Source organism: Eriocheir sinensis, chromosome 27, assembly GCF_024679095.1.
Source record: "Eriocheir sinensis breed Jianghai 21 chromosome 27, ASM2467909v1, whole genome shotgun sequence".
In the NCBI taxonomy this organism is placed as follows: domain Eukaryota; kingdom Metazoa; phylum Arthropoda; class Malacostraca; order Decapoda; family Varunidae; genus Eriocheir; species Eriocheir sinensis.
This window is the reverse complement of record NC_066535.1, coordinates 12,445,818-12,461,616: the sequence shown is the minus strand read 5'-3', so window position 1 is coordinate 12,461,616 and position 15,799 is coordinate 12,445,818. Positions and strand designations below refer to the sequence as shown.

Sequence of the window (15,799 nt, the reverse complement as noted above, 5' to 3'; positions counted from 1 at the left end):
TCTCTCTCTCCAAAGCTGGCGCGCTCTCTCGTTCTCTATACACAATTAATATTAAGTAAATGGTCGCATTACTAAATGGCAATGAATATTCTAAACATGTAATTGCATAACATAATAGTCTCTGGGCTCCTGAATCTTTACCGAGGCGCACTCGCGGTCCCAAACGGCGACCTTATGTTGTGGGGGCAGAATGGCGTCCTGGGGCCTCGCCTGCACCCCTCCCCGCCTCAACCCCTCCCACCCCGACGTGCCTTGATGTGCCCCGCGTTGCGAGTTTGTCAGCTATCGGTAATCTAACCAAAAGACAAAACAAAACAAAACAAAAAATGCTAATCGATGCCAGTTAATACCACTACTACTACTACTACTACTACTACTACTACTACTACTTCTACAAATAATAATAATAATAATAATAATAATAATAATAATAATAATAATAATAATAATAATAGCAATAATGATATTGATAATAACGTGCATGCTCTAAGTTTGAGGGTCCGATGATACGAGTAGGATGGCAGTAACCGATGGCGGAGAGATAATGTTGGAGGAGGAGGAGGAGGAGGAGGTGGAGGTTGTGTAGGGCAAAACAACAGGGCCAATATCTGTCTGTCCGTCCTGTGTCGCGTGCAGGACGCCAAAATAAATAAAACTGCAGAGATTAATCCCTTCACTGGCCTGCTCCGCCTCTCCACCTGTCCACACCACTCCCTCGCTCTCCTCTTCCTCCTCCTCCTCTTCCTCCTCCTCCCTCCCCACTATGCCGTCACCCTCCCATATTCTCCTGTTTTCCTCCGTGCAATCTCTTTTCTCATGCTTCTCCCTTGTCTCTCCTCTTTTTGCTCTCCTTATTTTATCCCCGCATTAGTCTCTCCATCTTCCACTCTTTTCTCCCTCCATCGGCTGCCGTCATGCCTTGAAGCCGCTGATTAATAGTTGACGATGAGACGCACCTATTATCCCCGTTTTTATGCTTTTGTAACTGTACTTTCTCTCTCTTTCTGTTACTCCGGTTTCCATATCAACGCGTTTCTCATGTCCTACTCGTTGCCATCACTCGTTTTCCTTCACGTCCTCATCATTTCTCCTTCTCTTTCTCCTCCTCTCCCATTCTCCTCTCATCTCTTTCTCTTCCTCAAACATTCCTCTCCTTTCTCTTTTCTTCCGTCCTCTTCCTACTCCAGTTGAAATCATATAGTTAATAACATTCCAGTGACTTAGTAAAGGGAAGCTGGACTTTTGCTAAATAATTTAAAATCTAATGCACGAACCGTTTAGTTTTGGAAGATAAAGCTGAAAGTGTCTAGTTGGATATCAGTTTTGGAATTATTCAAATCGTCCTTCGACAGAAATCGTACAGAAATCACGAATGCATTGGCAGAAATTTGTCGGTTTCAAAATACGCACTTATTGCTGGTGTGTAAAAGGTGAACCCGAATTCGTTGTGCCTTTGTAAGATGGAATGAGTTTTCTGGAGTAGCCAACCTGCGAGGACTCGCGGTAACAATACAGGGATCATGAGCTACTCTTCACCAGCTACCACAGCGACTTACTGGGTAAACTGAAGTCATGTTTAACTCTTGCATTAAGGAGATCAATGAATATTTTTCGAAACTAGTTTTTTAATTTTATGAGGACCTCGACTCTATAGGTCTGGAGCGAGCGGAATGTATTCCCACAGCTCCATCAGATCGTGTGCGTAAGTGCGTGCACACGATTTGATGGAACATATCTTCATAGCTAGTGCTAATACGATCCTGCAAAGCATAGAATTATAAAGTTCGTGAGCCCGGGACCTGGAGAAAAAGTAGCGCAAAAAAAAAAAAAGTTCAAGGGTGCACACGGAGCCAGCGACCCAACCAAAAAGTTGTTTAAAAAACGAATTTACGGAACTGCAGGACTACAGTTTGCTCCACTTGCTCCACGCGTCCTGCTGCTATTATTAAACACAGTGCGGTAAGTAGAGCTAGAAGAGTATAAGTACTGTAAGTTGAAAAGTGTGTCGCCACGCCACACGTAAGACAGTAAAGCAGCTCAGAGATGGAGGTAAAAATAATGAAGGTTTCCATTAAGTTGCAATAAAAAGAAGGTTGATGCATTGAGCGCACTGCGGAGACGGCATTCCTGTGTGCTCCGCTGCGTTGTGTTGCGTCGCGGTGTTGCGAGCACTCGTGAGGGAACAAGACACGCTCCTCGCTAATAAGCTTTGAAGAGCCACGTCAGCGGTTAATGGCGACCGAGAATCGAGATTAATAAAGCATTGCGGCGAAGATGAAGGTGCCGGCGAGGGTCAGCGCGAGGAGAATGGAAGCGCGAGGATGTGGATTGGGGGAAAAATTAATAAAAGGCGAATAAATAACACGGAGAGCGGCGTTAAGTGAATGGAAGCGAAGAGGAGATAATGACTAAGGGAAGGAAGACAAGGGACAATTAACACCAGTCTGAAGGGCAAAGAACGAGGGAAGTTGAGGAGAGAGAAGGAGAGGTGTGAGAGAGAGAAGGGAGAGAAGAAGAGAGGGAGAGAGAGAGAGAAGAGAGGGAGAGAGTCGAAAGTAATGATGATACCTTGATGGCAAACGAATCAGTAATAATAATAATATCAATAATAATAATAATAATAATAATAATAATAATAATAATAATAATAATAATAATAATAATAATAATAATAATAATAATAATAATAATAATAATAATGAGTGCGACAATTATGGTAATGAAAATGAAGCGAGGCTCGTACGAGGATAATTAGTTGTTGTTCCCCCCTTCGCCCCTCGCAATTGGTAACGTCAAAAGCTCTTAGTTTTAAGCAGGTTTATGTTCATGTGCTGTTGATGTGCAAGAAAGGAAGAGTTATTTGTGGCGGATGGGATGAAGTGGCTGGAGGAGGTGCGAGAGGCTGAGAAGAATGGAGGAGGAAGGAAGGGGTGGTGAGAGAAAAGAGACGGATGGGAGAGACTGGAGGAAGGAAGGGAAGGCGAGGGTAGAGGAGGAAGGAAGGGATTGAAGAGAGTGGAGGAGAAAGAAAGGGATGATGAGCGTAGAGGAAAATCGGAATGGAGAGAGTAATGGAGGAAGGGAGGCATGGCGAGAGTATAGAGGAGGAACGGATGGGAGAGTGGAGGAGGAAGGAATGGTGAGAGAAGAGGAACGGATGGTTAAGAGTGAGAGGGTGGGATGGAGTGGCTGGTGAGGATGGAGTGTCTAAGTGTGAAGAGGGAAGATGAAGAAGGGAGGAAACCGAGTAGGAAGGGAAAGTACGTAGATTGATTATTTTGGGGAGAGTGAGCACCCGCATGTTTCTTAGTGGAAGATAGAGAAGATTAATAAGTTGCTTGCTGTAACTGGCCGGTATGGGGAGGAAGGGGGCGTGGGTCAGCTGTAAACATGGGGTGTATTACATAACTCTTATTAGTGTCATTGTTACTGGTACTTTTATTTTTTGCTCATATTATTTTTATTATTTGTCTGTTTGTAGTCTGTTATTTACCTTGGCCACTATAAACTTGGTTATGTTTCTATCTTTACTAATATTACTTTTGTATGTGATGGCAGTGATCGCAGTACTTTACGGTTATGAAGAGGATTTTAATGCCTGCTAGGTTTCAATGGGATTACAAAGCCTCATATTTATATCAAACAAATACTTGTTTACTGTAAACATAATTCATTGCTTATATTCAAAACCTGACAAGGAAATAGCTGTAGTGTCTGTGATGTAAAAAAAACCCTCTTAATTTGCCTACTTCTGTTATTATTATTACAGCAGGAGAAATGTTTTGTTACTATTCAGAGTTCCATTATCTTAAAAACTCAGCAAAAATAAATTATTTTTACTTTCTATTGTTACCACATGTCTGGTCAGCTGTAAGAGGGAGGTGTAGCCAATTACTTAACAGTGTGGGTAAAGATAACCAAAGCAGGGAGTACGAGGATACTTATAAATAAGATATGTGGGTGTGTATGTGGGCGATGTGAGGATTGGTTTACTTGTTAGAGGTGAGAACAATGATGTGATAACTTGTGAGGTTGTGCTTAGGATGTTTAGGTGAGTGTAAATATGGCGTCAAAGGCTGGCTGAGCTAGAAGGTGCGAGATATATGTGACCAGATGTAGAGGGTGAGGAAGGAAAGTGGCAATGTGGAGAAATAATAACAATAATGTGAGGATGTGTGAGGTTCTGCTTATGGTGTTTAACTGTATAGACGAGAAAGAAAGAGGATGTTAAGACAGGAGGGGTGGCAGGACCGTGTGATTGAATGTAATAAGTACGGAAAGGGTGTGGCGATGCTTGTTTCGGTGGGGGTGAAGGGAAGGGGAGTCGTCGGTTTGGGTGTGTGGGAGGGAAAGAACATCATGGACAGTGGTGGTGGTTTAAGGGCAAGTTTTATCATGATTTTTTTGTGTATGAAAAAGAGGTAATTATTGAGTTGGGGATTTGGGGTTGTGAGGGTTGAATGAACGTATGTAGGGGTGAGGGAAAGGGTGATGTCGCGAATGTCGTGTGTCGCAGGTGTGTCGGGTGGGGGAGAGCAGGGGTGATTATAGAGAGGGAGGGGAAGGAGGAAAGGGAGGAGGGGGAGGGATGTGACAGTAATTTTACATGTAATGACAGCAATAACCCGTCAGTCAGACAGCTTTTTTTCTCTTTTTACCTCAATCACACGTTTCCTCCCGGCACGGCGCGTATTGACCAGCGGGGAATAGAGGCCGGGCCAGAGAGGATCGGCGGCGGCATTTCCGATCCTGTCTTGCATTTAGAAGATGAAAGTTACACGTGAATATTCGACCGATTAGCGAGTTGTGAAAGAAACAAGAAAAGAGATGACTAGGAGGAGGAGGTGTAGTAGCAGCAGCAGCAGCAGTAGAAGTAGTAGTAGTAGTAGTAGTAGTAGTATGACGTGGAGGAAGATCAAAAGGAGAATGGAGGTGGAGAAAGCAAAGGGGAGAGGGGGCGAGGGGGGAAACTATGACAGGTGGGAGCAGTCTTTCTCTTCACTCCGGTGAGGCAATTACGGGCAGTTTCTGGGCCTCCGTGTTCCCGTGTCCCGCGTGAGGGCCCAAGATTGCCGGTTCCGTGTTATCGGGAGCAGATCTGCGAAAATTTAGGTTAACTGGGGGTCTGAGTTAACGAAGGTCGGCCAGATAAACGTCAGATAACCGTGACAAGCTAACGAAACTCACGCTAACGAGTCTGCGATTAACACGGGGCAATACCTGACCGCGCCGCCCCCCTCCACCCCCCTCACGCCCCCCACACCCACACCCTCTCATCATCCCCCATCACCACCACCTCAACCACGCCCCCTCTCCAGCTCCTGGCCCACCGCGCGCCCCTTTTCCCCAGGCGCTCCCCCTCCTTCACCCCGCCCCCCCCCGCCTCAAATTTCTCCCAGCCCATGGCCAGCCCCACGCCACGCAGCCTTAAATAAAAAAAAAATAAAGGAAAAGCTATACTAATTTTCTCTTCACAGTTCACATCCTAGAAATCTCCATTATACCGCAACGTGAGTCTGAAAGGGCTACGGATAATGATATATAATCTTGTATATACTCGCCTTTACCTCCGCCTCGCTCAGAGAAACGATCCCAATGCCAGAGGCGCATAGTGGTCGCTTTGCATCGCCCTCCCCTTCCTCCACCTCCCGTCCCCTCCGTGTGTCCCCTCCCCACCCCGGCGCTGCCAAACAAGGCTCGGCATATCCGTAGGTTTCCAATATATCTGCTTTCAACCCCGATTATACCAAATTTTGCTCCAGTCGGTGATTGCGGGCGCTCGTGAGTGAGTCAGCGGCAGGCGTGTTGGCGCGGCCGGCGGGACTCAGCCACACGCCGCGGGGCCACATTGATTGCCCCGCGTTGTTCTGGGGGAAATAACAGCCAGCCTAACCCCGAACCCCCGAACGCCGAACTGAACTAACCCCGCCCCGCCTGACTCCGCCCCCGCCCCCGCCCCGCCGCCGGCCCGTTCGCGATCTCCTAGTATATATATTTTTTCTTAGGCCTTTTTTGTGTTGGGAGGTTCATATTTTTTTCCTCCTAATTTTTTTCCCCCTTTCGTGTACCTCGCTCCCGTTCACATCTTTCTAAACCTGTTTGCTTGCTTGCCTACCTTCCTATCTACCTGCCTGGCCTGCTTGTTGTCGTTGTTGTTGTTACTGTTGTTGTTTGTGTTGCTACTCTGAGGCGTACGCACGAGATTTCTGCACAGACCCGTGAACACATTTTCTTTGGATACTTTCCTTGTTTGCTTGTTTTTTTTGTGTGTTTCCTCATCGGGCTTGCTTGTTCCGCCCGTTTTTGTAGGTGTTTTGTATCTAACGCGAAGCTCTTCCACGAACCATAGCTTGTAAACACACACACACACACACACACACACACACACACACACACACACACACACACACACACACACACACACGAACTCAAGATAAAGGCTGCGTTCACTAACAATCTATCAATTAATCTATCTACTTCTCATGCTATCTAAATATGTAACGTCTGTATTTTTATGTATGTATTTATACTTGTGTATGTATGTATGTATGTATGTATGTATGTATAAATGAATGCGTGTGTGTGTACTTGGCGGCGTAGAGCTTGGCGGGAAACAGAGGGACAAATATGACTGTTTAGGGTTGAGATTTTTTTTTGTATTACGTCAACCTCACTTTCCACACTAAGTATTTTACATGTATTTTAAATTATTTTTCAACGGACAACGAGATCATTATTTTTTTTCCCACTGTAACGCACCAAAAAACAGACATTACTTCACACACACACACACACACACACACACACACACACACACACACACACACACACACACACACACACACACACACACAGGCACACGCACATACACATACGCTTTAGCCGGCATACGCAAATAACAGGCGGGTTCCGCGTAAATTCGTATACATATAGATGGTTTAGCGTTAGTAATATATTTCGTCTGGTTGTAATACTGCGTGAATTTATCAGTATTTAATTGTCTGTCCACTTATGTCACGCTGAAATATTGACCTCCGCTGCGTTTGTTTTATTATTATTGTTATTATTATTATTATTATTATTATTATTATTATTATTATTATTATTATTGTTATTATTATTATTATTACTGCTGCTATTATTATGTTTTTATATTATTTTAACTGTTTCACAAATGATATGTATTCCTTTTCATATTGAAACACACACACGCACACACACACACACACACACACACACACACAGGCGCGCTCTCAATTCCACAAATGTAAACGCAAATACATACATACATAACGCATATACATATACTTTTCTACATATATTAAATACATAGAAGCACACACACTGGTGCGCTCTCAGTTCCACAAATACGCGTAAACGCATATACATACATACATACATACATAAATAACGCATATACATATACTTTTCTACATATATTATAGTACATAGAAGCACGGGCAGTATTAAAATGATTTTGCGTGCAACACACACACACACACACACACACACACACACACACACACACACACACACACACACACACACACACACACACACACCTTCATAACTCGCGTCCGCTCCTAAATAAGTGTCGCCAGTATTTTCTAACTAATGAAGCTTTTGGCGCGGCGCTGTGTGTGTGTGTGTGTGTGTGTGTGTGTGTTCACGTGTATGTGTGACGAGTGACGGATGCGAGCCGCCCGTCACGTCACGTCGTGTCACGCAGCGTGAGATACACGCTTGAGCCTCGTGCGATCTTCAGCGGCATGCCAACAGCTTCTCACCGCCCCCTCAGCCTCGCTGCCGCAACTGCAGCCACAACAACAGGAAAACAGCGGCTGCGATGTGATAACTTTGATCGATAGAGCGGCGAGAGTAGCGGCGTGCACTGACGGCGGGTGGCTGCCGGAGTAATAACTCGGTGGGCCAGTTAATGAAGGCCTGAGCACCGCCCCGCACACCGCCGCTCGCCGCTCAGTAACACCTCGCTTTCTCCCGCTCCCAAGCCCTGACACCTCCTGCCCTACCGCTCTCCCTGCAGAGACGCCCCTCACCGATCATAACCAAGTGCATGGGGCAGTGCACGGGCATGGAATTGGTTTATAGTGGCGGCAAAGGGCCCACTGGGGTGACTCGCCCGGCCCTGCGTCCAGCCGCCCGCCAGCCGCCCCTACCAATCACCTCGATCAATTTATTGAAATCCCAACAATTTGTCACTCGCTGAGCATTTGGGCGGAGGCTGCGGGAGGCATGCTGGCGAGTCACTGCCATGTGTTAAAGCTTCACATTATGCGGTTCACCACGTTAGTTTATCGGCCATTACAGAGAATGAATGGGCGACAACAGAGCAGTTGACTCCTGCACTTGACATTGCAGGGAAGGTGTAAGAAGACGTGGCAACAGCGCACGCGGCCGCCCAATGCCGTAGACCTCTCTTTCCGTCCGAGTCGTCGTGTTTTCCAAGAAAGTTGGTAACTTAAAAAAAACACTGTCTTACCGGCAGGACAGCACAGCAGGGGCGAGTGGCACTGAGAGGCGCCGCCGCTGCCACCACCACCACACAACACAACCGGAGTGCCGCGGCAGCCGGGCTTAAATCACAGCCGAGGGAAGATGTGCTTACCTCTCCTCGCAAGAATCGATCCTTTGTGCTCCAGAACCGGGCTAGGCCGGGACTGAAACGACCCACCGCAGTTCTCTCTCTCTCTCTCTCTCTCTCTCTCCTCTCTCTCTCTCTCTCTCTCTCTCTCTCTCTCTCTCTCTCTCTCTCTCTCCTCTCTCTCTCTCTCTCTCTCTCTCTCTCTCTCTCTCTCTCTCTCTCTCTCTCTCTCTCTCTCTCGCTCTCTCTCTCTCTCTCTCTCTCTCTCTCTCTCTCTCTCTCTCTCTCTCTCTCTCTCTCTCTCTCTCTCTCTCTCTCTCTCTCTCTCTCTCTCTCTCTCTCTCTCTCTCTCTCTCTCTCTCTCTCTCTCTCTCTCTCTCTCTCTCTCTCTCTCTCTCTCTCTCTCTCTCTCTCTCTCTCTCTCGTGTTTCTCTTCAACGCTCTTTTTCTCTTCACTGCTGCTCATCGTTGTATTTCTCTCACTGCACTTGCGCTGTACTGGTGCCGTGTGTCTGTTTGTCTATCTGTCTGTCCGTTCGTCTCTCTCTCTCTCTCTCTCTCTCTCTCTCTCTCTCTCTCTCGCTCTCGCTCTCGCTCTCGCTCTCTTTGAAATCGTCACCATGGACTCCTCCCCGTTTTTAGTGGTTTATCTATCCGTCCATCGATCACTCCGGCATGATTAAGTTACCCCCTCGTTAACATCCCTTTACCCATACTCCCTTCCCCTCCACTCCGTTCATTCCCCTCATTGCCGCTCCTCTCTTTACCCCTCTCCTGCCGCCGCCACCATCCCACTCTTGTCTTTTCCTCTCTCTTCTGATCTCTTCTTTCCTTGTTCCTTCCCCTCATTACCGCTCCTCTCTTTTCCCCTCCCCTCTTCTGCCGCCTCACCATCCCGCTCTTGACCTCCTCTTCTCTCTTCTTCCCACGTCTCTACCTTCCCTCATCTCCCTCACGTCTGATCTCTTCTTTCCCTTTTCCTTCCCCTCATTGCCGCTCCTCTCTTTTTCCCCTCCCCTGCCGCCGCCACCACCCCGCTCTTGACTTCCTCTCTCCTCTTCTTCCCACATATCCGCCTTTTCTAATCTCCCCCACCTCTGATTTCTCCTTTCTCTCTTCTTCCTTGATCTTTCTTTCCTTTGACTTGTATTATCTGCCTTCTCTTTCTCTCTCTCCCCCTTTCTCATCCTTCCCTCACTCTACCTCCATTCCCTCGCATTCCCTCTCTTCAAACTATGCTTACCTTTACTTCTCAGTCTTCATTGTATTATCTTTCACAATCATACATTTTCCTCATGCATCTTTTCCTCTCCTTTCTATTTATTTATCCCCTTTTTACCGTTCTTATCTCCACTCCTCTTTCCTCCTCCTCTTGTTCCTTTCTTTCTGCCATCTTCCATCCACTCCATTCATTTAATTCCCCTCCCTTCCATTCCTTCCATATATTTTTTCCCTTCCATTCCTTTCATTTATTTCCCCCTCCCTTCCATTCCTTCCATTTATTTCCCCTCCCTTCCATTTCTTCCTTCCTTTCCTTCCTCCCTCGCCCTTCCTTCCTTGCTACGCTCGGGGCGTCTTGGTGCAGGACACTGACTCAGGAAGACGGATCGCCAGCCGAGAGGAAACAGGGAGAGGATGAGGGAGGCGGGAGAGGGGAACGAAGGGGAGAGAGGGGAGGAGAGGGATGGGGAGAGAAGGAAGAGGGGAAACAACGAGAGGAGGAAGGGGGAGGGAGAAGGGGAGAGAGAGGAAGAGGAGGAGGGAGGGAGGAGGAAGAGGGGAGAGAAGGGAAGGAAGGGGAGGAGGAGGGAGAGAGGAGAGTGGAGGGAGAGGAAGAAGGAGAGGAGGAAGGGAGGCGGGAGAGGGGAACGAAGGGGAGAGAGGGGAGGAGAGGGATGGGGAGAGAAGGAAGAGGGGAAACAGGGAGAGGAGGAAGGGAGGCGGGAGAGGGGAACGAAGAGGAGAGAGGGGAGGAGAGGGATGGGGAGAGAAGGAAGAGGGGAGAGAGAGATGAGGGGAGGCGGGAGAGGGGAACGAAGGAGAGAGGGAGGGAGAGGGATGGGGAGAGAAGAAGGAGGAGAGAGGGAAGGGAGGCGGGAGAGGGGAATGAAGGGGGAGAGTGAAGGGAAGAGAAGGAAGAGGGAAAACAAGGCGGGAATAGAGAAGGGGAGTGTTTAGGGATGGGGAAAAGAGGGGGAAAGAAAGGGGAGGGGAGAGAAGGAAAAGGGGAAATAAGACGGGAGCAGGGAAGGGGAGTGTTTAGGGATGGGGAGAGGAGGGAGATCATTGGAGTGATAAAGAAAGGCAGGGAATGAGCGAAAACGTGAGGGGAGAGAGAGGAGAGAGAGAGGAAAGGGACAGAGGGGACAGATGAATGGGAGAGGGAAAGGGTAAGTTGAAAGATCATGGACAGGAGGGAGGAAGGAGAGGATGGGTGACAGGAGGAGGAAAGAGAAGGGAAATTAAGTGGCAAAAGAGAGAGAGAGAGAGAGAGAGAGAGAGAGAGAGAGAGAGAGAGAGAGGAGGGGGGGGAGCCAGGTGTTAATATAGCCACAAGCGAAACACCTGTGCCCTGGGATGGTGGTGTGCGTTATGGTGTTGTGAGAATGCGGTGTTGCAGGGATGTGGTGTTGGGGAATTGGTGTTGCTGGTTTACTGTGTGTGTGTGTGTGTGTGTGTGTGTGTGTGTGTGTGTGTGTGTGTGTGTGTGGTGTTACAATGATGAGTAGCTGCTGTGTCGGTGTTATTGGCGTTGCAGTGACCATGTGGTGTTGGGAGGTGGTTGTGGTGGTGGTGTAAGGTGGTGTGTTGTGTTGCGGTATAGACGGGTTGATGCTGTGGTGTTGTTGTAAGTGGTATGGGGATGACGAAAGGCTGTGATGGTGATGTAGGTGGTATAGTGATGTTGAAATGATGTGATGTTAAGATTCTGTCGTACTGTTATGGTGCTGTGATGACGCTGTGAGAGTGTTAATGCGTATCGTAGAGGCGCTGTGTGTGGTGCTGTTTCCGTGAGGCGATGCTGTGTTTCTCGTGATCTCCTGCCGCTGTGATAGAACGATGCTGTGGGTCTTTCTGTGCTGTTGAGGCATTGCGTTGCTGTGTTCTGTGAGACTGTGAGGCGTTAAAGGGAGTTCATGTTTATGCTGAGGTGCTGTGGCAGGAAACATCTTAAAGAGAGAGAGAGAGAGAGAGAGAGAGAGAGAAGAGAGAAGAGAGAACGAGAGAGCAGTGGCAGTACTCCGGATAAGTAGACTTTTAAAGGGAGTTAGTCAAGATTTAGTTGTAGCGCTCCAGAGATTACTTTTTCTACTCTTGCTTTTTCTCTCGGCAAAATTTAGTGCGAATAAATGTCGTTTTTTTTAATATTTTTACTTTGGAGGTCGTGTTGGTGGTGGGTGCGGCCATGATGGTGGTGGTGGTGGTGATGGTTGTAATACTTGTGGTGATGGTGGTGATGGTGGTGGGGGTTGTTGTGGTGGTGGTAGTGATGGTGGGGGTTGTTAGTTATGGTGTTGATGGTTGGAATTGGGACTAATGGTGATGATGGTGATGGCGATGGTAATGATGATGATTATAACGATGATGGTGATGATGGTGGTTTTCATGGTGTTTGTCTTTATGTGAGTCTTGTCGTGGTTGTGTTGGTGAAGATGTTGACTTGTATTAGGAATGATGATAGAGATGGTGGTGATGATGACGACGATGATGATGATGGTGATAGTTGGACTGGTGAGCAGTATGCGTATGGTGACTGTTGAAATCATGATTGTAGTAGTGATGAAAATGGGTGATAATGATGGTGAAAACAGTGATTATGAGAGTGAGAGTATATGATATCTTACACACATACACACACACACACACACACACACACACACACCTTCCCCCCACACGCTCTCACAAACAACAGCAGAAGCATACAACCCCCCCTCCCTCCTCCCCACACACACACACAGCACTTCCTCACAAGCTTAGTGGAGGAAAACAAAAGGCTGATTACATACAGGTCAGCAGATATACAAAACAAATAAGCGAGCACGTCGAAACTGATGAATAGGAGAGAGTCAGCGGGGCAGCGCGTTTGTTTACCCGACGTGGAGTAGCGGGGGGCGGGTGGGGGGGCGAGGTGGAGGGGATGAGGGGGTAAGGGAGGTGACTCAAGTGGGGGGGGGTGAGGTAAGGTTTGGTCTCCTTGCCTCATGTCTTCTCTTGGAAACATGAATATACGACGAGCTCTCCCCTGTGTTCCTTGCCGTTCTCTGCGCATGAGGAGGAGGAGGGGGAGGAGGAGGTTATGCTAGTGTTGGCTGCAGTACTGGAGTAAAAAGAGAAAGAAGAGAACCGAGGCAGCAGAGAAGGTGGATAAGCTGCTGCTGATGATGATTTTGTTTATGCAGCAGAGGCGGTAGGTGGGTGGGAGGAGGGGAGAGGAGTAGAGGATTGAGGTGAAAGGGTAGAAATAGAAGGACGAAGAAGATGAGGACGATGGAAAAAAAAGGGAACAGGAGTCGAAGAAGGAAACGATACCATATGAATGAAGTTGAAGAATATGAATTGAAGAGGAGGCGGAATATGATGAGTCTGAAGAGAAGAAAAAAGAGGAGGAGGAGGAGGAGGAGGAGGAGGAGGAGAAGAGAAATGACGAGGAGGAGGAAGCCGAAGAGAAGAAAGATGACGAGAAGAAAGAAAGATCTGAAGGAAGGAAGGAAGGAAGGAAGAAATAAGTAGGAAATGGAGGGAAGGAAAAAGAAAAAACAATGGATGAAGAAAGAGTAAAAATAATAAACAGAAGAGGAGGAGGTGGAGATACAGGTGGAGGAAGAAGCGGAGGAGGAGGAGGAATAAGACGAGGAGACATCGGGCACAGAAGACGAAATGTAGGGCGGCGGAGGCTCGTGGTGTGCGTGTCATTGGTCAGACTTACTCGCCTATTGATTATTTTAATGAGGTCCCATTGGGTACTGGGGGGCGGCGGCTCCTCCCAGGAACCCCATCGGCGGCTCCAGCGCTTCGAGGGAGGCGAGGAGAGGCGAGGCAGGCCGAGGCAGGTCACGCGGTGCGCCTCTACTTCGTGTACTTCCTCCCTGCTTCCACCTCTCCACCCTAGCCTCCACCACTGCCACTGCCGCCGTATGCACCACCAACACCGCCATCACTTCCAAACAGCGCCATCACTGTCATCATTACCAGTAGCACCAACTCGGCCTCATCACCACCAGTACCACCGCCCTCCCTCCCTCCCTCCCCTCACAATCACGACGACCGCCCGCCATCACCGCCTTCATTATCCCCATCGTTTCTTCCACCGCCATTACTAGCTTTTCCACCACCACCACCACCACCACCACCATCAACCAGTATGTGCCACCTCCTCCCCATCCTCCTCCTCCTCTCTCCACCACCATCAGAAATTTGAGTCAAAGGAAAATACATTTCCATTTAAATCAAGCCTTATACTCTTATCCGATATTTGAGTAATGTGTGAATTAATCCTCGAGAGAGAGAGAGAGAGAGAGAGAGAGAGAGAGAGAGAGAGAGAGAGAGAGAGAGAGAGAGAGAGAGAGAGAGAGAGAGAGAGAGAGAGAGAGAGAGAACCATGCTCCAGGTCATTCTTCTATGAGCTTGGCTTCTGTTTGTATGGAAGTAAAGGAGAGGAATGACCTTGCCTAAGAGGAACGGTAGTGGGGATGTAAGGAGACACGTCCATTGTTGTAAGTCTCCCTCCAGCCAGCCAGCCACTCACCCAACCAACCACTCAGCCACTCAGCCAACCAGCCAAGTCAACCAGCCAACATTTTAGAAGTCAGCTATCCATTCATCCTTGCTTCTGTCCATCCACCCAACACGACAGCCAACCAGCCACTCACCCAACCAACCAACCGAGCCAGCCAGCCTACACTTTAATCAGTTAGCTATCCATCCACCCACCCACTCGGCCACTCAGCCAGCCAGCCAAGTCAGCCAGACAACATTTCAGGCAGCTATCCATCCATCCATCCAGCGATCCATTCATCAACCCATCCACCCAGCAAGACAGCCACCTAGTCAGTCAAATATTCATCCACCCAGTCACCCACTTATTCAGCCTGCCACTCACCCAGCCAGTCAACCAGACGACCAAGCCAGACAGTCGACACTTCAGGCAGTCAGCTATCCATCCATCCATCCATCCAGCGATCCATTCATCCTTGCTTCTGTTCATCCACCTAGCACGACAGTCAGCCAGCCAGTCAAAAATCTATCCATCCATTCAGTAATCCACTTAGCCAACCCAACGAATCACCAAGACGCAACCAAAATCGACACTGATACCAATACCAAAACTTGAGACCCAAACCCAGGACCATTATTACGCAGGCTACAACCAAGAGCAAGGCCGCCTCAGCTTGCCCGGCGTTGAGTTACATTTGTAATACGAGAATCGAAGAATAATTACTTGATCATCGCCGAGGCCTGGGGATTGATCTGCACCAACCCCGAGGCCTCACGTCAACCCGCCAGGAAATTGTGGCTTATATTTGCGCGGGCCGGAGAGGGCTGATGAGGGGGTGATGAGGAGGAAGGTTGAGAGAGGGGGGAGGTACTGGAGAGAGGTGGGGGGGGACGGGGCGAGGGGGAAGGGGGTGTACTTTTAGGGCCAAGTCGCCAAAGGGAAAGGAACCGTATTGGGATTAGTGGGAGGATGGAAATGGCTCAGGGTGGGCGGGAATGAGAACGGGGGAAGGGCTGGGTGGTGTGCCAGGGTGGGAGGGCAGGAAGGGTTGGGGACAGGGAGGGGAGGAGTTGGATGGGTGGTCTCTCCTTGCCCGTAGTCTCCCCTCCTCTCCCCTCCTTCCTCTCCCATCGCTGGTGATGAAGAGGCCACGTCTCTCATTATCACTTACAATTATCTTGGATCATCGCCAACTTTTTCCCTCCACGTCACTCTCCTGTTGTGTTGCCCGCTGGCTGGTTGGTCTTACTTTCTTACTTTCGTCTCTTTTGCTACGGTTTATCCTTGTCTTCGTCCTCATCCTCGTCCTCTTCCTCGGCCTCGTCCTCCTGCTCCTGCTCCTCCTCAAAAAGTCGTGTAAAAAAGCACAGCGTCCTAATTTTCACTTTTTATCACTGTGACGTCACCCAAGACATCAGGCACCCTAAGAAATGTCCTTACAAAGACTTGGCTCGCTCTTTGAGATCAGCCGTTGAAGACAT

At 48.4% G+C, this 15,799-nt stretch overlaps 1 protein-coding gene across 5 annotated transcripts in view; it reads right to left on the bottom strand.

Moving 5' to 3' along the window:
- The window catches only part of LOC127004141 (protein abrupt-like), a 122,169-nt gene extending 113,492 nt beyond the window's left edge, over positions 1–8,677 (bottom strand). For 4 of the 5 annotated variants that reach the window (XM_050871555.1, XM_050871557.1, XM_050871558.1 and 1 more), the window contains exon 1: positions 8,627–8,677. The gene's annotated coding sequence lies outside the window, so the exon portion shown is untranslated. Of the gene's footprint in view, positions 1–8,500 lie in introns of all 5 variants that reach the window. The other variant, XM_050871556.1, reaches the window with a different exon arrangement.
- Between the last annotated feature and the right edge of the window lie 7,122 nt (positions 8,678–15,799).